This window comes from Schistocerca serialis, chromosome 6, assembly GCF_023864345.2.
Source record: "Schistocerca serialis cubense isolate TAMUIC-IGC-003099 chromosome 6, iqSchSeri2.2, whole genome shotgun sequence".
Taxonomy (NCBI): domain Eukaryota; kingdom Metazoa; phylum Arthropoda; class Insecta; order Orthoptera; family Acrididae; genus Schistocerca; species Schistocerca serialis.
Genome location: NC_064643.1, coordinates 293,270,101 through 293,289,585, shown reverse-complemented (window position 1 = coordinate 293,289,585; position 19,485 = coordinate 293,270,101). Strand labels below are relative to the sequence as shown.

Below are 19,485 nucleotides of genomic sequence, written 5' to 3'. Positions count from 1 at the left end.
TGGGGGTGCTACACGTAGTACTCTACAGAACACATCGTTGGGTGGATTGTATGTGGTATACGTCTTATTTTCAGCACAGTGCTCATAAAGACCATATAATCATGCATAAGATGTCATAACCATTACACCTCTGCCCTCCTGCACAACACAGAGAAACAATGAAAAGCATGTTTTTGTCCTGAGTCTCACATGCACAGCACCCTGTCATCTAATGTCCACTAGCATGTGTCCGGACATTTTTCATCAGATATTGTGTGCCGTCAGAGGCTGAAGAGTTTTTAGCGTGTATTACAGCCGACGTAAAAATAGTTGCCGTACAGATCTCGCTGTGGAGAAGTATGTCAGGCTGAGGGAATGTTAGTAGCGTTTCATTTCCAGCAATATCTCCATCGACTAATAGACGACTTATAGGATTATTAGAATCGCTCCCTGTTCAGTGCTTGGTGCTTAAACAAGTAACAGCATGCTACACGCTGAGTCGGTTATCTTTACGCTTGCCCACGGAGGCTACTGCTTCTGCTGATGGGGGTGTGATAAACATACATGTGGGACCGGAGTGTGGGTGCTGCCGGTGGGAACTCCATAGATGCAAAGCAGCTGGCGTTCCGTACGCAACACAACTGCGGCACTGGCAGTGGTGTGGCGACTTATCTAGTTAGAGGCACACACAACCTGGGAGAAGATGACACCTGTGTCTCTTCCTCGCATTTTCTGTTTGTTTTAAGTATAGACATTATTGTCCCTGTCCTACCGCAGAGTGCTGACAACAGAGTGATGGAGACTTGTTTGAATGTAGAAGCGTGGGATATTTGTGCAGTTCGTTTGTAATGAAACTGATACACATAAAGAGTGTGCTAAGCTAACCCTCAACACTTCCACAGTGAATTTGTTTGATTATTGCTCTGTGGTATTTGTTAAACATTGGAGATCAGAGTAAGTTGTAGGAAACATAATTTTATTTTTGAAAAGAATTTAAAAGTGGCTATTTGGAATACCTGGAAAAACTGGCTAGGTTTCAGCAAAAATTGTAATAAAATACACCGACAGACTTACGTAAAATTAACTTAAGAGCACTAGTGGGCTCCTGGGGTAGGGGGCTGGCGGCAAGAGTGTATTTGTTTAAGCATTTCTCTGCAGGAATTGTTGAACAAGGGATATCTGTGTAATTTACGTAATATTATTCTTGGAAAGTAGTGAAAAGTGCTTATTTGCAATACTGGGAGAAAACTGGCAAAACTGTAACAAATTACACCGTGATTGGCTGCTTCATTTTTAATACTTCGCTGTGATTGGTTATAGATAGGAGGAGAGAAGTGAAAGAGTGAAAGGGTAAGGGTTTTCAATTTCCCACAACCATAACTGGGCTCTTTCTGCCATCTTCAATTTTTTGGACTGGTTGTTTCATTTTTCGTATTATGCTGTGATTGGTTCGAGAAAGAGGCAGAGGGAGGAGATGGGAGGGGAGGGGAGGGGAGAGGAAGACAGGGGAGTGAGGGGAGGAAAGGATCGTGGCTTCTCATGTGATAAATAGGAAAACGTGGCTTGAAGGTCAAGGTCAAACGTCAAAGGTCATTGCCTTTCCCCTGCACGTACGCAACCCAAAGATCAAAGGTCATTTCTGATCAAGAATGCCCATTACTTTCCTCCTGTGATGTTTTGAGGCTGTTTTCGTTCCATAATTTAGACCTCTTATTCAGATTACCGTGAACGTGAAATGGATGTTTATTTCAACATATTTGGAAAACAGGTGCTGCACTTTTGTTTCGTATTCATGGTTAGTTTGCTGTGCACATTCAAAACACCCGACATGACCACAGCAGTGTTCATAGGGCTACCAACATGCTTACCCTGATTGCCGAACACTCAGACACGCTATCGCAGCTCAACTGGCTAGCTAAATCCTGCCTGATCGTAATTCCACAGAAAATGTGTGGGGCTCTTTGGAGCAGCGAGTGAAACGTAGCAATCAACATCCATGCAATTTGGTAGCTTCATGAGATCTAATCACCAATGAGTCGCTTCAGGCGCATATGGCATACCTAAAGAAACGTGTAGATCCTTTTTATTACCGAATTGATGCCATTGTGACATTTTTGTTGTATAAAATGCGACAAAATTATTTGAATTACTGTGATACATGTTTGATTCGAAAATATATTTTTCCTACCGACAACGCGAAATCAAGATTTCATATTACAAATAAATAATACACAGTGGGATTACTGAAAAGAAACATATTATGGACTCCGCTCTTAAAAATAATCTTTCTGTTTAACGTTATCTTCCTGGTGTGGAAAAGAAAACTGTATCAGAGAGAGGCAAAGAACAATTTCAGACCTACATGATGTCATGGTATCTATGGAAAGTGGATACTAATTTCAGTTTCTTTAAAATCAGTAAATCACCTTCCTGCTGAATAATTAACCACTACCGCCGTTGACAGGTGTATTCTGTATGCAACCACAACTTTATTACCTAGATTTAGAAGTTCCATGCTATCATCTTAAGCCCCCGTCCTTAATGCCTCTTCAACACCAATAACGATGTCACTTCTACTGCTCTAACTCTGTCAACACTGTTGCCCTAGGTTTCACCGCCAACAATGTTTTCATTAAATGATGATCAAATTTATCCTGACTATTAGAGTGATTTAAATGAAAATCTTAAAAGTGCAAAAAAATTCATAAAAGTTGTACTATCGATTTGACAATTGGCAGCAATTATCACCGAGTTTCGAGAAACGACCAGTAGTTGGCACCCTGCTGTTGAATCACAGGAAACGAAGCCATGTCAGTACAAAGACGGCCGCCCCGTTGTGAACTAGCACCGCATTGGAGCAGCTATCAGTGAGAGTTTTTTAGAGTAGTGGAAATGCTTCGCAGGGTGGAAGCACAGTATGATGAACTGCGTGTGACCCACACCAGATGTAAGAGTGGTAAGGATAGTTTAAAAGAGTTTTAACTTATGTCGAAGAGACTCCTTTCGTGGGTCAGTCACACTGCACAGTGACGAACGAAAGGTTACCACAGTGGAGGAGCAAATGAAGGAAAAGGTGTATTACTGTGAACGAAATAGTCACTATTTTAGACGTTAGTGTGTGTTCAGCACAAAATATTATACGTGACGTGTTGCGATTTAATAAAGTGTCCATAACATGGGTGCCACGTCACCTAACTGTTGAATTGAGGCTTGTCACGTCGATGTCTGTGAGGAATGTTTGTGTCGCTTCCAGGTCGAAGGTAATCGATTTTTGGGCAGAATTCTTACAGGAGTTGAAATATGGGTGCACTCTCGCCAACCTAAACAAAACATAAAGCAAGAATCGAAAAGAATTGCACTCAACCATTGAAAGGAAGACTCGTGCTCATTATCTTTTCGGATGCAAAACGGGAGTAACAGTGACTAGCAATTCACACTCAAATATACTAAGAAATCACTCTCGCCCTGCAGTCGTGATCAAAGGACGAGGAGTCCTGACTGCAGATGTTTTGTTGCAATACGACAATGCTCGCTGCCGTATCACCTGTTCAGCAGTACCAATAATACAAGATATGAAATGTGATTATCTCGAACACCCACCATATTTACAAGACCTCGTCCTGAGTGACTTTCATTTGTTTGAACGTCTCAAATAAGCACTAGGAGGCAGACATTTCGGAAGCGACGAAAACCGCAGTGCGCGAATGACTGCTTTCTAAACAAAAAGAGTTCTTCTCACGAGGTATCGATGCGCTTCCCAAGCGGTGGAATGGATACATTACACTCTTGAAAAACGCAATATCTGTAATTTTTCTGTGTTACGTTATTTACCAAGTAATAAATAATTTAGGTTGTCATTTGAATCATTCTTGTACTGTCCATCTGGCTGTTACAATTTGCATTTGGATGCTTAGTAAAAGTTTCATCGAATTTTGTATCTCTGCAACCTCCCTTTTTCTTCCAACAGTTAGTTTCCTGTGTTGTGCGCTATTTAGCTTCGTCGCGCCACTAATCTTGTTCAATAGAAAACTTTTTTTAAAGGCATTACATCTAACCTGCGCAATGACAACGGACAACGAAAGCAATGCAAAGTTGCACACGAATCGATACGAAACACAATTATAAAGCAGTTGCGACTAGTGACATTAACAATCCAACTTAGCGATGGACCAAACAGTATATTAGCTACGATGGAACTGGTTTGCTTTCATGTTTTCAAATTACATGCACAGTTCTTTTTTTCTGTATGTGATTCAGTCTACCGAAAATACAAACATCGATCGAGGTCTATTGGCGTCTCTTTTCCTCTCGGTGCTCTAGGCGCGGGCATATCTGATATATGCGTAAATGCGGCCCTCAGTGGCTGCAGGCGACTTCGTTGTTGATGGTTCGTCATTGGTATTGGGACGTCAAAGTCAAAATGGTTCAAATGGCTCTGAGCACTATGGGACTTAACTTCTAAGGTCATCAGTCCCCTAGAACTTAGAACTCCTTAAATCTATCTAACTTAAGGACATCACACACATCCATGCCCGAGGCAGGATTCGAACTTGCGACCATAGCGGCCGCGCGGTTCCAGACTGTAGCGCCTTTAACCGCTTGGCCACCGCGGCCGGCTCGTCAAAGTTGGCGGTCCCGTAAGTGCCAACTGTGACTAGTAGGTTGTGTCTCGGTATCGACTTTCGTCCTCTTCTTACTCTTTCGCCATCACGAGCATACAAACCATACTCACAGTTATATGAAACTCTAGAATTTATTTAATTTTTGAAGAAATGAATGAGCTGTTACATTTTAAACTTCATGTTTAAAAAAATTCAAATTTTATAGTTGATTATCTTAGTTTTTACCACAGTTCTTAATAGATTTAGAAAATTCTAGAGCTTCATATACCTATAAGTAAGGTTTGTATGCTGTGCAAAATTCATCAAAGAATCTCTCTTAGAAAAGTGTACCTACAGCAACAAATGCAGCTAATAGAAAGTGAAAAAAATTATGACATTTCACATGTAAAAAAATATTTTATGTTTTTGAACTTCCACTGCTATGAGTGTGAATTCTGAATCTTTCCTGGTCATGCTGACAAAATTTTATGAATTTATTTGTAGAAGTATAGGCAGTGGAAATTAAAATGTCCTATGGTACTTCTCCTGCTCCAGGTCGGTCTGTTTGACGTCCTACCCTCTTTAATGGCAGTTATACAGGGTGTCCCGCTTAAAATCGGACGCCTTACCCACCAGTTAGCCAACTCTAGTCGAATTGCTTGTGAAGTTGCAACATCTTGAAAGTTGAATGCAGCAGTATGCTCGTGCGTCAGTTGTGAGAAGCTATTATTGTTAAGTTGTTACAGAAATGGGGCAGTATGCTTTAGAAACCCCCCCCCCCCTCCCCCGTCGGAGGTTCGAGTCCTCTCTCCTCGGGCATGGGTGTGTATGTGTTGTCCGTAGCTTAGTTTATGTTAAATTAAGTAGTGTGGGACCGATGACCTAAGCAGTTTGATCCTAGTATAAGACCTTACCACAAATTTACAATTTTATTGCTGGTAGGAAACTTTCCACGACCAGCACTAATCAAGATCTGTACAAGAAATGGAGGGCTGGTAGAACCCGTTCAGAATGTGCAGAGGAATAGACGGCCGACAGTGAGGACCCTTGAAACTGCAGACAGAATTCGTATTGAGACATTACGAGAAGTCTCCGCAACTGGGTAAGGAGGTTATCGCAGCAGATTGGTGTATCTCTTACATCATGTCATTGTGTACTAAAAGATATGTATTTAAAAGCCTATCGTGTGATTTTGGTGCAAAAGTTGAAATCTGAGAATCAGGAATAAAGAGTTCATTACCCTAACTGTCCATTAACATCAGTTGCTAAAGATTACTTGGACTCCTTGCTTTAATTCATGTCAGATGAGGCCTGGTTTCATTTGTCAAGTTACGTAAACTCCCAGAATTGCAGATGCTGGTCGCAGAACAACTCACATATTCTACAGGACTCAATCAGAGAAGATAGGTGCTTGGTGTGCGTTGTCTGGCATGCACACTATAGGCCGCATGTGTTTAAAATTATACCTTAAACAGTGGTATATATCTAGAGATATTTGACTCTTTCTGTGCACAATTAATAGGTGCAGAGAAGCTGTATGCAATACTTCAGCAAGATGGAGCAACCGCTCACAAATCCAACCAAAGTATGGCTCTCGACACCAACGTATTCTCTGAGGATAGACTTGTCAGTAGAGACCTCTGACCTCCAAGGTCTCCGGACTTAATATCGTGTGATTTTTATTTATGGGGCACACTACAAAGAAAGGTGTATGCTGAGAATCCTCGCACAACAGAGGATTTTAAACGGAACATTACTAGAGAAATTAACAAGATCACGCCTGCAGAATTACACTATGTTACTGGTAACATCATCACACGAAGTCAGCGATGCCTGGTTGCCCATGGCCACCATTTCCAGCTTCTCTTATGAACAAGTAACTACATGCTTTTTAGTGTTACTGTCATCAATTATTTTTTAATTAGTTCATTGTTACTTGAATCTCAGTCGTGAGGCGTACTGGTTTTCTGTGGGTAACGCAGTATTATTATACATAACAATTGCCAAATTTACAAGGAAGTAAGAAACGCTGAATTTGAATTAAAAGTACAGTTAAAGCAATTTCATTACTGTAAACACAAAACTTACAAAAGAAAATTTCTACTACATAAAATATTACGCGCATTTCATTACCTGATTTGATTATAGCTTATTGCGGAATTTCAATTTGTATCCGCCGTAGCTTGGTGCGCTACAGAATTATTTTCGTTATAAACTGTAATTAAAATTTGTCGAAGTACGTTGTTCAAATTGATTGCTGCATAGCTGCAGAGGTGGAATTTCATCCCTGACATTCCGCAACGTATTCGTAATATTGCTACAGTTTGCTCTGCTGTGCAGTGGGAATTATCCTGTAGATAATCCCAAACTCGTCTGCTCGTCGAATGGTTGTAAGCCACTTGTCAGCCGTGCAATGAGTCCACGTAGCGAGTTTGTTTCTCAAGAGTTTTATTTGAACGGTGAAGTGCAGCAGTATTACGAAACTTCACACAGTTTGTCGGAAGGAACGTGACGGGAGTAGGCACGAGAGACGTTAAAGCAATAATCAAAACCAAATCCTCATTTGCATCCGGAATGTTCGTTTCAAACAGAAAACCTGATTTAGCCCGAGGAAGGAATCTGCATTGCAAATACTTTGCTTCGGATGTTGCTGGTGGTAAATGAGCGGGCAGCGCGAGTCGGGAACCCTACTGCAGCGTGGAATGAGCGCAGCTGGATGCAGAGCGCAGAGGCGCTGAGAGTTGCTGTTCTGGAAGTTGGCTCCTCGCCATTCTGTGAAGAGTCCTGCAGAATGTTTTCGTATACTGCTGCGCAGTGACATAGCGTAATCTTAGCCAACAGGCATCTACATCAACGTGTATAGTCTGCAAAACACTGTAAAGGGCGTGACAGAGATAATTGTTTAATCTTTCTTATTAAACTAAGTAAAAATATTAAAATTAAGACTAGAAACGTATATGAGAAGCTATGCTTGGACATTTGTTTTTATTTCTAATATTTGTTGTATTTTTTCCCTAAGTTTGGGAAAAAAATCGCTTTGCCAGAAAGCTATAGACCAATTTCACTTTTCAGCGTTTGCTTCAAGAGCCTTGAAAGAATAGCTTATGCGTATGTAACATCCTTTCTAAACAATAGCATACCAGTAGAGCAAGCTGGTTTTACGCCGGAAAGAAGCTGTTGCGATCAGGTCCTTTCACGCAGAACTGCATTCAGAAAGAATTCCAACAACTCAAAAATCAGCCGCGTTTTTTGATTTAGATTCAACCTTTGATATAGGTTGGAGAACGATTGATTGAAATTTGTGAACAATTTGATCTAAAAATTACCAACACATTTTTCAAACATAAGGACATTCATAAATATACTTGGCAACAGAACACCAAAGAACTTCGTTCTATAATAGATTATATTATCATTAGGCAAACAAGTAGTTTCAAGGCAGTAGACGTCAGATCTTATAGAGGAGCCCAGTGTGGATCAGACCACTATCTAGTTAAAATGAAGTCTTTCTGGCCATGGAAGAATGCAAGGAGTGATACAAGTAACATAAATAAAACGAACCAGACTGAGAAAGATGAAAATTTACCTTTTAATATTGACAGCCTACAAGACGAAAGTATCAGAACACTCTTTGCGGCCAGGATGGAAAGGAAACTGGCTGAATCATTTGAAGGAAGTACAGAGGAAATATATGACTATATAAAAGCTAATGTGAAAATCATAGCAACAGAGGTGTTGGGTAAAAAAGATAGCAACCACAACCGTGCAGCAGAGCGGTGGTCAGAGGAACTAGAGGTCCTCATTAGAGAAAAACGAAATGCGTTCCTTCAGTGGTTGAATGATAAATCAGAAGAAACAAGGTCAATATACAAGGAAAAGAAGAATGAAGTGACGAAAAAAATAAGGATGGCAAAAAATGAAGCATGGGAAAGAACATGTGCCAAGGTGAATAGCAAATTAGGATTTGGGAGAGCAAAAGAAGCATGGTCAGTATTGAAAGGGCTTCGACAGGATACAAAAAGCAAAACTAATCTCCAACTGATAACACAAAAGGAATGGGAAGAGTATTTCCAAAAATTATTAAATGAGGACAGAGAAGAATATCTAGAAGAAGGAACAGGGGAAGATGAAGGACATGAAGATGATGAGATCCATATTTTAGAAAGTGAAGTACCTCAGGCGTTGAGAACAGGAAAGAATGGTAAATCACCGGGACCAGGCAATATCAATCTGGAGTGTCTGAAATATGGTGGTGACAAAATTGTGAAACTGATAACACAGCTCTTCAACAAAATGATACATGGAGATTCAATACCCAACGAAATGAAGCTAGGTTACATTAATACAATATTTAAGAAAGGGGATCGCAAAATTTGTTCAAACTATCGAGGAATTTGTGTTACAAACACATTAATGAGAATTTTTGCGAAAGTAATTAAAAACAAACTGGAAAAAAATTTTAGAACCCAAGAAGAACAATGTGGATTCACGGCTGGGAGATCATGTGTAGACCATATTTTCACATTACGACAGATTTTGGAGAAACATAGGGAAAAATCAAAAAGTATAGGATTAATTTTCATAGATCTAGAAAAAGCGTATGATACTGTTCCAAGAAAATTACTTTGGAGAGCACTACGTATGGCAAACATAAACCCTTCCTTGATTAAAATAATACAACAGATGTATAAAGATAACATTTGCCAAGTGAAAGTTGATAATAAACTTTCACAGAAATTTAGAACAAGCAAAGGCCTTTTACAGGGCTGTCCCATGTCACCATCATTATTTAAAATCTATATAGATATTAGCCTTAGAACATGGTCTCGTAAATGTAATAGTATGGGATTAGAAATAAGAGATGGAGTTTACCTACATCATTTATTATTTGCTGATGATCAAGTAGTCGTAGCACAAGATGGGGAGGATGCTAACTATATGTGCAATCAACTAGCAGTAGCATACAAAACTTGGGGTTTGAAGATTAATTACCAAAAAACAGAATACTTGACTAATGATTCAGATGAGCTATACATTGAAGGAAAGAAAATCAAAAAGATAAACACTTTCTGTTATTTGGGATCCATTTTAGAAATCGAGGGAAAATCAGAGTCAGAAATCAATAAAAGGGTTAGTAGCGGACGGAGGGTCATTGGGATGCTTAACTCAGTCTTATGGAGCAGGAATGTAATGAGCAGAACAAAAAAATTAATATACAAATCCATATTAGAGAGTGTGGTTCTGTATGGAACGGAGACCTGGACAATTAACATGAAGCACATTAAAAAATTACAAGCTCTAGAGATGGACTTTTGGAGAAGATCGGCAAGAATCTCCAGGAAAGAAAAGATAAGGAACACCGAAGTAATAAGGAGAATGGAAATAAAAGAAAGAATATATGACGTAATGGATAGGAAGAAATTACAGTGGTACGGGCATGTACGACGAATGGAGGAAGCCAGAATACCAAAATTGATACTGGAGTGGGAACCGGAGGGGAGAAGAAGAAGAGGACGACCTGTGACCACCTGGCTCCAAAATGTACAGCACACAATGAGGAGAATGGGCGCAGAGGAAGAGGACACACAAGATCGAAACACATGAAGAAATATTTTGAGAGTATAGTTTACGAACGTTTATTGTTTGTATTGTCATTTCCAGGTAAATTATTATGTTGGAGATAAGCCTCTGTAATGAGGAAAAGCTCAAAATAATAATAAATATAGGTTGGAGAGAAGGACTGCTATTGAAGGTGCTCCAACTTATTTCTTGTAAATCCTTTTTTCATCTACTCAACGAAACATTCAGCGACAGACTTTTACAAGTACACTTCAGTAGGAAGTCAAGTATTTTCAATAGCCTACAAAATGACCTACCACAAGGATCTATACTAGCTTCTCTAATGGTCAATATATACACATCTCATACCACCAACAACACCTCGCAAATTCTTGTCTGTGGACGATACTGCATCGGTAATCGATGTTCGAGCTTTGCCCAAACTGAGGGTGTACTGACAAAAAACCTTGACACAATTAATGAATATTTGAAAAAAAAAATGGAGTCTGCAGCTAGTGACGCCAATTGTCTGAGGATCACACGGCGGTCGATCGGTGCCGTTGGGCCTTCCGAGGCCGGTTCGGTCGCAGTTAAAAAAATGGGGCATTCAGCCGACACCAAACAAAACTGAAGTTACGTTACAGGACACCTTAGCAACAAAGAAGCTCAGATAACTATTGTCGTTCACTATGATGGAGTCACACTGAAACGTAATTCACAGCCTACGAACCGCGGTGTCGATATTAACACCAAAAATAAAAACTAGAACTAACCTGTTTTAGAAGGTGGCCAATAAGTCGTGGGCTGCTACTGCCGATATTTTAAAAAATAGCACAATAGCTCTCGTACACTAAACCGCAGAATACTGTGCTCCGGTGTAGTTCAATAAATACCATACCGACCCTGTCTATACACATCTAAACCAGGCAGCATGAACCGTAGCAGGAACTATTAGAACAACTCCGCTCCAGTGGCTACCAATACTGAATAATTTCCAACCTCCCAAAACTAGACATCTGGAGCACTCAAATCATAATCAATAAGTTGCAAAAGTGTCATGTCAACCCATCCCTTCCCAGTCATGTTGATGCAGATTTCCTTAAACGACACAACCGAGCGGGGTGGCGCAGTGGTTAGACACTGGACTCGCATTCGGGAGGACGACGGTTCAATCCCGCGTCCGGCCATCCTGATTTAGGTTTTCCGTGATTTCCCGAAATCACTCCAGGCAAATGCCGGGATGGTTCCTCTGAAAGGGCACGGCCGACTTCCTTCCCAATCCTTCCCTAATCCGATGAGACCGATGACCACGCTGTCTGGTCTCCTTCCCCAAACCAACCAACCAACCAACCTTAAACGACAGCAATCGAGACTGAAGTCAAGACATCCATCTGTACTAGTCGCCAACGAACTCTATGATTTCAGCTTCAGTGATCACTGGACATAACTTTGACAAGAACAGAGAGTCAAGAACTCCCACCTCGTGACAGATCCAACTTCGGAGGTACTAGGATGCTCTCTTACCAGAAGACAGCGTTGCAACATCAACAGGATTCGCACAAACCATGATATCTGCAACGAACCTGACCACGGAAGCAGTGGAATGTCCTGCCCACAATGACCTGCAATTGTGATAAAGATGTGCAGTGGCCAAAATAGATATATGTTCGTTTAGTTTCAGTTTTTAATAGTTTCTGATGTCTTCTACATACTTTAGGATCTCCTCGTTATGAACCTATTGGAACGAAAAGTACATACTCCGAGGGGAGAAAAGCCATGGGAGACCTGATATCGTGTCGGACCTCCTTTTGATCGGCGTAGTGCAGCTACCCGACGTGCCATGGAAGTCATTGGAAGCCCCCTACAATACACCGAGTCACGCTGCCTCTATAGCCGTCCATAGTTGCGTAAGTGTTGCCGGTGTAGGATTTTGTGTACGAACTGACATCGCGATTGTCTCCCATAAATGCGCGATGCGATTCATGTCCGGCAATCTGGGTGGCCAAATCAATCGTTCGAACTGTCCACCATGTGGTTCATACCATTCGCGAACAACGGTGACCCGGTGACATCGCTCGTTGTCCTGCACAAAAATTCCATCGGTGTTCCGGACAAGTGCTTGAAAATGATCGACGGCCGAAATTATCTAATAACAGAGACAATAAATAGAGCAGAATGAAGAATGCTCCTATCATGGCACAAAAAGACGAATATGCCGTGGGCAGAGTTTGGGATATAAAAGAAGGTAACTAGCATTCCAACTTGTTTGACAGCTTCAAAGACATTTAAATCAAAACATCTTGATGTATTCGCGCTTTTTAACTCGTTATTATTACTACCCACGTCATGTAACATAATGCATCGTGTCAAGTAAAGTAATATGATACATGATGTTATGTCATATAACATGACACAAGCCATGAGTTTGCCACGCCGCGTAATATGACACAACGTGTCATTAAAGTTTAGGATGCACACATCCTCACTCTGGGATACTTCATATTATAGATCCATCCTCACTCTCAGATATTTCCGATTGTAGATGCGTCCTACTCTCTAGAGGCACATGAATTTATGTCTATTTGTTCTAACACCCTGCACCATACATGTAACAGGGCGTGGGTCGAAAAGAGCTCAATGCGCTGAGCAAGTAGGGTTAACTCGTAAAAAAGTGCGAATAAGTCAAGATGTTTTGATTTTAATGTTTTTGAAGCTGCCAGATAAGTCAACAAGCTAGTTGGCTGGCTCTGAGCATTATGGGACTTAACATCTGTGGTCATCAGTCCCCTAGAACTTAGAACTACTTAAACCTAACTAACCTAATGACATCACACACATCCATGCCCGAGGCAGGATTCGAACCTGCGACCGTAGCAGTCGCGCGGTTCCGGACTGCGCGCCTAGAACCGCTAGACCACCGCGGTCGGCAACAAGCTAGTTCCTTTCTTTTGCATCCTTAACTTTTCCCAGGACATATTGGCCTTTTTTTGTGCTGCGATAGGAGCATTTTTCATTCTGGTCCTCAGACTTTTACTCTACCATTATTTTGACATTAGACCGCCATAGCTTGGCAACCGATGTAGATTTTTATTTACTCGGGCGACGACTGATCCGGTATAGGTTTTGTACTGTCTTTCGAACCATGTTGCTTCTAACGCGGCAGCAGATGAAGCTTTCACAAAACAACAGAATGATAATTGATTTCTTGTGTTTGTCTACCTTTCTCAAAATTTGTATTGATTCACACAATTTTTAAATACAGAAATGGTACGCGAAAAAAACCGCACAAAAAAGTGTTCTTTGCACGTAAAATCCGAAAGAACCTAGACTTCTGAAGCCGATTTTTCAATTTTATCGTAAGTATGAATTTTTTATTTATTTGATTCACTTTAAACCGTTTCTGCGCATACAACTCACGCAAGAATGAATTTTATGTGCTGTATGTAGGTCGACTTTAAACCATCGTATCTCGACAACGGAGAAAGATTATCGGATAAAAAAATTCTTTCTCACTTCAATTGATTTTTCCATCTTTGTGAAAAGTTTGAAGCGATTTGAACAAGGCATACAAACGATACGCTTCAAAAACTTCCCAGAAGGGCGTTAAACCGTCGTATGTTGACAAAGGATAAAGATTATTGGACAACAAATTCCGTTTTCTCTTTATCCATTTATCTATCTTACTGCAAAGTTTGAAACGATTCGTGTAAGTTTAAAATATAGAGGTGGTGCACTTCAAAAACGTCCCCCCCAAAAAAGTGTTTTTTTGCACGTAAAAATCGAAACGAAGCAAGATTTTTCAAAATCGTCAAAATTTATCTTAGACTAAAATCCGGTACGCCGGTGAGTCGAATTTGACCCTCAGTCTCACCGCAGTCCGGAGTTACTTAAGGGAGACTTTTTTGCACGTAAGATCGGAATGGTGCATATGCAAATGGTATCACTAGCTGAGAATTAATTTCAGCCCAATTAACATCCTTTGCAAAACGAATTAATCGATTAGCACGTCCTGACTGGGCAAAAGCCCCGGTTCGTTGTTCAAACCTTGCTCAATATATTGTAACATGCATACACTGAGGCAGATGTTCGAATAGATATACAAATGGCCGATGGTCCAGGATAAACCAAAAACTTTGTACCACATGTTCCTAGCTCAAATAGGAAGCGAGCACCAAGACCTCCCCCCCTCCATCTCCCCCTCCTTCCAGAAAAGTGGTACGTCTTTTCAGATATGTTTGTCACAGCGCTTCCGTGCTGTAACGATTACAGCCTGCTTAGACCACGTTTTCGTTCTCAAATGTATTGAGGCTGTGGACGCCCACAAGGAAAAAACGATAAAAGTATTGCTTGATAGGGATGTTACAGTTATCCACACATTTTAATTGATTAGCCCCTCTGTTCTGGAGACGAGGAAGTAATTTAATCTGTGATGCGTTGGATGACCGTGTCTGAAGTTAAAAGCATGTATCAATGAGTAAAGTTTCTCTCTCTCTCTCTCTCTCTCTCTCTCTGTCTCTCTCCGCTAGCGCTCGCGCAGTTGTGTGTGTTTGTGTGTGTGTGTGTGTGTGTGTGTGTGTGTGTGTGAGTGCGTGCACGGTAGAGTGTACTGTATTTCTGGGCTTTTTGAACGATCACTAATCAGTAACCCATCTGGTGTCTGTTGAATTTATGACGAAAATTAGGGTGGGGGGGGGGGAGGTGGTGTAGACCGCAGTTATAAATACGTCTACCAATTAAATATTAAATTCCGTCACTGAAATTTACTTTGACAGCACCTGTTCTGATGGCAGTCATTTGCGCCCATGCATACACTAAATAAAGATGTGTTCTTAAAATTTTAATTATTTTATCCGGCCGCTGCTTCGTCCAATTACATATCCTAACGTGTGGTAATATTTTAAATATCGGGTGCTCAAAAAGTCAGCATAAATTTGAAAACTGAATAAATCACGGAATAATGTAGATAGAGAGGTACAAATTGACACACATGCTTGGAATGACATGGGGTTTTATTAGAAGCAAAAAAATACAAACGTTCACAAAATGTCCGACAGATGGCGCTTCATCTGATCATAATAGCAATAATTAGCATAACAAAGTAAGACAAAGCAAAGATGATGTTCTTTACAGGAAATGCTCGATATGTCCACCATCATTCCTCACCAGTAGCTGTAGTCGAGGAATAATGTTGTGAACAACACTGTAAAGCATGTCCGGAGTTATGGTGAGGCATTGGTGTCGGATGTTGCCTTTCAGCGTCCCTAGAGATGTCGGTCGATCACGATACACTTGCCACTTCAGGTAACTCCAAAGCCAATAATCGCACGGACTGAGGTCTGGGGACCTGGGAGGCCAAACATGACGAAAGTGGCGGCTGAACACACGATCATCACCAAACGACGCGCGCGAGAGATCTCTCACGCGCCTAGCAATAAGGGGTGTCTTTTTTTTGTTGTAATAAAACCCCATGTCATTCCAAGTATGTGTGTCAATTTTTACCTCTCTATCTACATTATTCCATGGTTTATTAAGTTTTCAAATTTATACTGACTTTTGGATCACCTGGTATTATACTTCGGGTTTATACTCCCGGAAGCCAAGTTCACCAAGGTTCTGTATACGTAACTGCATCGAAATAATGCTCTAAATGTCTGGAGATTCGATTTCTAGTGAATCATAAATGACAATCTTTCAAATTCAAAGGGCTCTGAGCAATATGGGACTTAACATCTGAGGCCATCAGTCCCATAGAACTTAGAACTACTTAAACCTAACTAACCTAAGAACGTCACACACATCCATGCCAGAGGCAGGATTCGAACCTGCGACCGTAGAAGTCACGTGGTTCCCTACAGAAGCGCCTAGAACCGCTTGGCCACCGCAGCCGGACGGACAATCTTTCGTTAAGCTTTTAAAGTCCTGACGACCTCTCTGGGAATAATCTCATAAGTGCTGATGATTTTTCAATACAACATAATAGAAAGTTTCCATCGGTTATTGCTGTTTTCACAAACAATGTAAAACATATAATCCCTCGTGTATATGATTTTAGCTTTTTCGAGCAATTGTGAGCCAAATGTGTTTTGGTCACACAGAAAACATTGTTTTTGTAGAGTACGTCGACAAAACGGATTAACGTTGCAGATAAACCAGTTATTGTTTCCATTATTCGAAAGCTGTTCTGTAACTACTCGTATTTAGAGGGCGTAGCTTTTCCTGTTGTCATTTAACGTTTCACCGACATCGAGGTTATCAGACGCAAAACGTTGGCCGTTTTGGACAAGGATGGGGGAAGCAAATTGTTGTTGTTTTGAAACATGCCAGATGATTATAAGAGTGTGCCGGAGCGGGAATGGAACCAGAAACCTTTCTTTCCGCAGAAAATGTTCTTACTGACTGAGCAATCCGGTACGTCAAGACCCGCTCTCGTAAGTTAAATTCTGTCAGTTTCTCCCCCCTACTTTCTAAACTTCATAGAAGCTACTATGTATCCAAGCTGTTATATATGCAAGGATATTTAAGAGAAAGGCTTTGTTGAAATGTGTACACTACCTTCCCATTCCGAGGAATGGACCCGCAGATTATTCAGGAATTGGAGGCCAGTCTCCGTGGTTCTGAAACTCCTGACGTAGCGCTTGTATTGTAGGTAAGGCACTCTGTGTATGATACACAGTACACGGGATGTAAGAAAACCAAACTGACAAAGAAGAACAAACTGAGGATGGGAACTCACATCTGGGAACATTATCCAACAAAGGCCCAGGGTGTCGACGCCATAAGGGAAAACACCCTCCGTTAGGCAATCCCTTCGGCGTAAATGCCAGTTTCAGTGAAAGCGGAATTTGCCGCAATGGACGAACATCTACATCTACATCTACATCTATACTCCACAAGCCACCTTACGGTATGAGATGGGGGATAGTTCGTGCACCACTCTCTCTTCCCCCTTTTCCTGTTAAAGAGGTGATTTGTTTGCAGGAAAAACGATTGCTGGTAAGTCTGCTTGTGAGCTCATGGTCTTTTCGCGAGATATACTTTGGAGGCAGCAATGTAGTGTATTGAATTGTATGTATGCATGTATGTATGAATGTATTAAACCAGGGACCTAGAAACGACGGAGAGGCTTCGTCCCGCCACAGTCCTCAGTTGTTCGCAGCCCGACAAGAGGCCACAGCAGTCCACCCACCCCACCGCCACCCCACACCGAACCCAGGGTTATTGTGCGGTTCGACTCCTAGTGGACTCCCCCCAGAAACGTCTCATACCAGACGAGTGTAACACCAAATGATTGCGTGGTAGAATAATTATGGTGTTCGCGGACGTGGAAACAGTGTTTACGCAGCAATCAACTGGTTCAAATGGCTCTAAGCACTATGGGACTTAACATCTGAGGTCATCAGTCCCCTAGACTTAGAACTAAATGGTTCAAATGGCTCTGAGTACTATGGGACTTAACATCTATGGTCATCAGTCCCCTAGAACTTAGAACTACTTAAACCTAACTAACCTAAGGACATCACACACAGCCATGCCCGAGGCAGGATTCGAACCTGCGACCGTAGCAGCAGCGCGGTTCCGGACTGAAGCGCCTAGAACCGCTCGGCCACAGCGGCCGGCGCGCAGCAATCGCCGACATAGTGTAACTGAGGCGGAATAAGGGGAACCAGCCCGCATTCGCAGAGGTTGATGGAAAACCGCCTAAAAACCATACACGTGCTGCCTGTACAACAGACCTGGACACTAATCAGATGGGGGGATTCGTGCTGGGGACCGGCAGGCCTTCCCGCTCGGGAAGCAGCGCGTTAGACCGCGCGGCTAGCTGGGCGGGCAAGCAATGTTTGGGTTGACTCTCCTAGTGACGTATTAGGTGTAGACGTATGGAACCGAAATTTGGTTGCAATAATTACACGTCTGTTGTTTGAAACTGATAAATAATATTTCATTCAAGATAATCTCCATTGCTTTTTATACATTTCTCCCACCTCTCCGGCAGGTTATGAATGCCACGCCAAAAAAACAGTTCTACTTTTGAAGCGAACCAGTCAGCGAGCCATTTTCGAACATTTTCATACGAACTGAAGCGTTGTTCAGCGAAAGTGTGTCCCATTGTTGTAAATAGATGGTTATCAGACAGAGCCAAATCTGGAGAATAAGCCGAATGCCCCAGTATTTCCCAACTGAACGCCTCGATCGTTTCCCTGACCACTTTTGCTGTGTGTGATGGGGCGTTACCATGGAGCAATATGACTTTGTGTTGCCTTTTTCCACATTCCGGTCGTCTTTCACTTAATGCTCGATTTAAATCGATCATTTGCTATTGGTAGCGATCAGTGTTAACGGTTTCACCAGGTTTTAGCAGCTCATAATAAATGACACCCTTCTGATCCCACCAAACACACAGCATTCTTTCCAAAACGATTTTACCTTCCAGTGGATGTCGATGGTTTGCGTGAATTCATCCATGGTTTACGACGCTTAGGATTCTCAAAACATATCCGTTTTTCATCACCCGGAGAAAAGGTTCAAATGGTTCAAATAGCTTTGAGCACTGTGCGACTTAACTGCCGAGGTCATCAGTCCCCTAGAACTTAGAACTACTTAAATCTAACTAACCTGCCCGAGGCAGGATTCGAACCTGCGACCGTAGCGGTCGCGCAGTTCCCGACTGTAGCGCCTAGACCCGCTCGGCCACAACGGACGACTGGAGAAAAGGCTCCAGAATGAGATTTTCACTCTACAGCGGAGTGTGCGCTGATATGAAACTTCCTGGCAGATTAAAACTGTGTGCCGGGCCGAGACTCGAACTCGGGACCTTTGCTTTTCGCGGGCAAGTGCTCTACCAACTGAGCCACCCAAGCACGACTCAAGGCCCCTCCTCACAGCCTTACTTCTGCCAAGGCTTTCTATTGCATCTGGCGATGCATTTTCCAAGTGGTCTTTTATTCACTTTCTGCTCCTTTCCCATAGCTTTCAACCGAAGGGAAACGGCTTTCTGCCTCCCATTCAATTGTTCCGAGAACTCCTGTTGAGTTTGAGTATCGTCTTCGTCCACTAAGGCCTGCAATTCGTTATCTTCGAACGTTTTCGGTTGTTTCCGGCGCTCGTCGTTTCTCACGTCAAAATCACCACTTTTGAATTTCTTGAACCATTTGAAACACTGTGTTTTACCAAGAGCATGTTCGCCGAAAGCTCCGACAAGTATTCGATGCGATTCTGCATCAGTTTTCTTCAAATGATAACAGAAAACCAATCTGTCTGCAAATCGTAGTTCGTAGGCACAAAACTCGACATGTTTACGTGTTTGAAACAAATACCGATGTGTGGAACTTGGGTTACTGTGTGTCGA

General features: G+C 41.8%; 1 non-coding gene across 1 annotated transcript; it reads right to left on the bottom strand.

Moving 5' to 3' along the window:
• Window positions 1-18,923: 18,923 nt before the first annotated feature.
• Window positions 18,924-18,998, bottom strand: Trnar-gcg (transfer RNA arginine (anticodon GCG)). Its single transcript has one exon. It is a non-coding gene; the product is annotated as a tRNA-Arg (tRNA).
• Between the last annotated feature and the right edge of the window lie 487 nt (window positions 18,999-19,485).